The sequence below is a fragment of the Saccopteryx bilineata genome, chromosome 3 (assembly GCF_036850765.1).
Source record: "Saccopteryx bilineata isolate mSacBil1 chromosome 3, mSacBil1_pri_phased_curated, whole genome shotgun sequence".
Classification (NCBI taxonomy): Eukaryota; Metazoa; Chordata; class Mammalia; order Chiroptera; family Emballonuridae; genus Saccopteryx; species Saccopteryx bilineata.
In genome coordinates, this window is record NC_089492.1 from 125,984,877 (window position 1) to 125,990,261 (window position 5,385).

Sequence of the window (5,385 nt, forward strand, 5' to 3'; positions counted from 1 at the left end):
GCCCTGGCCGGTTGGCTCAGTGGTAGAGTGCTGGCCCATCGTGTGGAAGTCCTGGGTTCGATTCCCAGCCAGGGCACACAGGAGAAGCGCCCATCTGCTTCTCCACCCCTCCCCCTCTCCTTCCTCTCTGTCTCTCTCTTCTCCTCCCGCAGCCAAGGCTCCATTGGAGCAAAGTTGGCCCGGGCGCTGAGGATGGCTCCATGGCCTCTGTCTCAGGCGCTAGAATGGCTCCTGTTGCAGCAGAGCAACACTCATGATAGGCCAAGCATCACCTCCTGGTGGGTGTACCAGGTGGATCCCGGTAGGGTTATATGAGAGTCAGTCTGTCTGCCCCCTCCCCACTTTGGAAAAATACAAAAAATTTTTTTTCATGAATTGCCTGGGACACTGAGGACCCAGGTTCAAAACCCTGAGGTCACCAGCTTGAGCATGGAATCATAGACATGACGCCATGGTCACTGGCTTGAGCCCAAAATTGCTGCCTTAAGCAATGGGTTGCTGACTCAGCTGTAGCCCCCCAGTCAAGGCACATATGAAAAAGCAATCAATGAACAACTAAGGTGCTGCAACTATGAGTTGATGCTTCTCATCTCCCTCCTTTCTTGTCTGTCTGTCCCTCTCTCTTTCTCTTTCACTAAAAAAATAATAAATAAATACTCCCATCAATTGTATGCCTGTTTTTTATTTTTATAGATGTAAGCACTAAGAAAACTTGTTAAATGCATTAATGGATGAGATTCAAAAAGTTTTTCTTTAGCATTTTCACTTATTTATTTGCACTCCTGAGACATAAGCAAAAAAATTCAAAGAAATCTATTCTTGTCAATTACTTTTAGTAATGTATCAACTTTAACTTGATTGATCTTTTTATTATTTTATCAAAAGCAAAAAATAAATAAAAAACTACCACTTGCAGAAATGTATTACATAATTATTAAAGCTATTCACTTCCTCACTTTCTGGGAAATATATTAAAAAGGTTTTACCAAGTTTTATCACATGACTTCTATTCTTTCCCTTAGAGACACCTTGTTTAATCCAATATTCTCAAAAAGGACAGAAAGTAAAGTAATGCTAATTTCTAAGCACTCCTGCCAATATAATATTTTTTAATAAAATGCTATTTCTATAATATGGTTTAAATATATTTTTGTCAAAAGCTGAAGAAATAGATTTTACTCATTTAATTTTTTTAAAAGATTTCATTTATTGATTTTACAAGATAAGGGGAGCGAGAAGTTTCAGCTCATAGTTGCTTCACTTTAGTTGTTGCTTGTTGTATGTGCCTTGACTGGGTAAGCCCAGTGTTTCGAACCAGTGACCTCAGCATTCCAAGTTGACACTCTATCCACTGTGCCGCCGCAGGCTAGGCTTTACTCATTTAATTTATAAAAATATGTCATGTAATCTGATTAGAACACTCAGTCTTCTTTGTTAAACCAACTACGTAAATCAGACTTACTTTATGAAAAAAGTTCAGCATTTCCCTCCCTAACTTTATTTCCAATACAAATATGGTTTGACGTGCTTCATAAGATTATAAAGCATTTGTTTTTTGTTTTTTTTTGTTTGTTTTTTTTCATTTTTCCGAAGCTGGAAACAGGGAGAGACAGTCAGACAGACTCCCGCATGGGCCCGACCGGGATCCACCCGGCACGCCCACCATGGGGCGACGCTCTGCCCACCAGGGGGCGACGCTCTGCCCATCCTGGGCGTCGCCATGTTGCGACCAGAGCCACTCTAGCACCTGGGGCAGCGGCCAAGGAGCCATCCCCAGTGCCCGGGCCATCTTTGCTCCAATGGAGCCTTGGCTGCAGGAGGGGAAGAGAGAGACAGAGAGGAAAGCGTGGCGGAGGGGTGGAGAAGCAAATGGGCGCTTCTCCTGTGTGCCCTGGCCGGGAATCGAACCCGGGTCCTCCGCACGCTAGGCCGACGCTCTACCGCTGAGCCAACCGGCCAGGGCAGATTATAAAGCATTGAGAAGAAAATTATAGATAGTATCTAGCAATATAACTAAAAGCAATCAAGATTAAAATATTATATATAATAAAGATCTAATATAATTGGTTTTGCATTTTATGTTAATAAACAAGATAAAAAAGAATGTTATATCCTTATTACTTATTTTGAAGTAATGAATTAATATCTAGCTAAAGTTATAAGTAAGTCATTTAATAAGCAAGGAGTATGATAAAAAGGCATTGCATTCTTTTTGTTAAATATGTATGGCATGCACCATATATAAGTGTTTGGCTTTTCATAATAAAAATCATGTATAAAAATCAGAAATAACCCTATTAACTTTTTAGCTAACATGTTCAAACTTTCCTTGTATATTTAATAAAAAAAGAAAGATACAAACTACTAAAAACTAATTGGTTTGGCGGTTAGTATACTTTTATATTTAATTGTATTTATAGATAGAAAATATTTAACATTTAATTGGATGAAATAAAATTATTCACTACAGTAGAATAAGTATTTTATTATATTTTTTTTATAGTTTTTTTTGTTTGTGACAGAAACAGAGTCAGTCAGAGAGAGGGAGAGATAGGGAAAGACAGACAGGAAGGGAGAGAGATGAGAAGCATCAATTCTTTGTTGCAGCACCTTAGTTGTTCGTTGATTGCTTTCTCATATGTGCCTTGACTGGGGGGCAACAGCAGACCGAGTGACCCCTTGCTCAAGCCAGTGACCTTGGGCTCAAGCTGGTGAGCCTTGCTCAAACCAGATAAGCCCGTGCTCAAGCTGGCAACCTCGAAGTCTCGAACATGGGTCCTCCGCATCCCAGTCCGACACTCTACCCACTGCACCACCACCCAGTCAGGCCCATTATATGATTTTAAAAATAGATTTTAATTTATTGATTTACACTGAATTTTAAACAATTAAATAAATTGCTTATCTAAAGTCTTACATGATAGTACCAGAAAACACTCAAATTACATTTAAGAGTCAGTGTCACAAGCTTGCCCTGCCATCAAAATTGGAAGAAGACATCTTCAAAAAACTGTCAGAAAAACAAAAAGTCAACCCACAGAATGGGAGAAAATACTTGCAAATCATATATCTGAAAAAGGACTTACATCCAGAACATATAAATAACACAACCACTCAACAATAAAAAGACAACTTTATTTTAAAATGTGGAAAATATCTGAATAGATATTTCTGAAAAGATGATATACAAATAACTAATAAACACAAAGAATGCTAACATAATTAGTTATTAGGGAAATGCAAATCAAAACCACAATGAGATACCACTTCACACCTATTAAAATGGCTATGATAGAAAAGACAGAAAATAACAAGTTTTGACAAGGAGGTAGAGAGATTAGCACTCTTATACACTGCTCTTAGAAATGTAAAATGTGCAGCCAGTGGAAAAGTTTGGCAGTTCCTCAAAAGGTTAAATACAGAATCACCATATGACCTAACAATGCCATTCCTAGTTATATACTCAAGAGAAACAAAAGCATATGTCTACACAAAAACATGCATGAATGTTCACAGAAGCATTATTCTATATATTAGTATATTATACTAGCCAAAGAGTGGGAAAAAACCCAAATGTTGATCAACTGATTAATGGGTAAGTAAAATATGGTGTAATCCATACAAGAGAATATTATTCAGTCATAAAGAGAAATAAAGGATTGATGCATGATACAACTTGAATGAAACTTTTAAGCATTAGGCTAATTGAAAGAAGCTAGTCAAAAAGGACCACAAAGTGATTCAATTTATATGAAATGTCCAGAAGGAGCAAATCTATGAAGACCGAGAATAGATTAGTGGTTGATTGGGGCTAGAGTTGGTGGGGGAGAATTGGAAGGAAATGGAGAGTGACTACCAATGGGTACAAGCTTTCTTTTTGGAGTAATGAAATGTTCTAAAATTGATTATGGTGATGGTTGTACAACTCTGTGAATATACTAAAAATCATTGAATTGTATATTTGGAATGGGTCAGCTATATGCTATGTGACTACCTCAATAAAGCTGCTAAAAAAAAAAGAAAAGAAAAAGTCCCATAAAAGTTTTATAGACTAAGATTTAGTGTAATTTACAAAGTACTCTGGCCTATCTTTAGACAGAGGGACAGAATATTGTGATGTGATGTATGGGGATTTTGTGGCAAATTTTATATAAACTTTCTCTTTTTTTCTCTTGGTTTTCTCCTTGCCACACAGCATATTATTTATTCTTTGTCATTGTATCAGTTGCCTGTTGGCACAATAATGTCCATAGCAAACCACTGGAAGCCTTATTCTTATTGCCTACAAGCCTGTGGTAGCTGAGCCATTATCTACCATGCTCCTTACACTGTGTCTGGCACAAAGAAGGTGTCCAAGACATGTTTGTTGAATCGAGCTGAGTATTGTCAGCATTTCCGTGAGCTGCTGGTGGAGCAAAAAAAAAAAAAAAAAAAAGCTACGTGGTGAAGTAGTGTTTGCTAGCAGTCTGTTGTGTTCTCTACATGTGCCAGCGCTCTAAGCTAACATTCTCTGCAAGACCTGGTCCATTTGCAGGAAGCTGACAACAGGTATTCAGATTTTTTAGGATTTGGGCTTAATTTCAAATTAGCTTGGCAAACTGGGCTCTACTCCAGTGAGAAATGGATTCCACTGTCTTTTCCTGCCTTTTAAACATTTAAGCCAATTTTTTACACCCATCCACCCGTAGAAAACTTGCTTGTTCAAAAAATCATCTGAGCAACTGGCAAAGGCACTAACTCAGAGTTTTCTATTTTTATTCCTGTGCGTAATCAATGAGAACACACAGTGACAGAAATGGAGAATTATGAACTGATAAGAGCAAACTAATGAAATTTGCTTTTGTTTTTGAGTAAGGTAACAAAGGAAGATGTACCTAATGTATAGAAGTATAATGGAAATTTTCTGGATCAGCCTTTCTACAAAAGTACCCAGTAATTTCTGTGTCTATTTTCAGGGAAGAAAAAATATATATATGGTTTTTATTCCCCTTGATATATATATGTTTTTAATATTCAAATTGGTTAGGCTTGGGAAGTTTTCACAGGAACTGATTTTCTGAAACATTGAGATATTGAATACTATCAGCCCTTTCTCCTAGAAATCTTAACCTGTAAATTTAATATTTGCTGCCATGTTTTTAAAAAATTTTTTGATTTTAGAGAGAGAGGCAGGGAGAGAGAGACAGAAACATCGATCTGTTCCTGCATGTGCCCTGACCAGGGATCGAACCCGCAACCCTTGCATATTACGATAATGCTCTAGCCAATTAAGCTCTCTGGCCAAGATCCTATACTTTTATAATTAAAAACTATCTGTTCTTCAACAAGATAACATTTTATTTTAAAAATTGTATCACTATAAAAACAAGTCATTTTCATTTTCTA

The 5,385-nt window shown here is 37.3% G+C and overlaps 1 non-coding gene across 1 annotated transcript; it reads left to right on the plus strand.

Moving 5' to 3' along the window:
- On the plus strand, positions 1 to 76 carry TRNAD-AUC (transfer RNA aspartic acid (anticodon AUC)). Its single transcript has one exon. It is a non-coding gene; the product is annotated as a tRNA-Asp (tRNA).
- Positions 77 to 5,385: the final 5,309 nt, after the last annotated feature.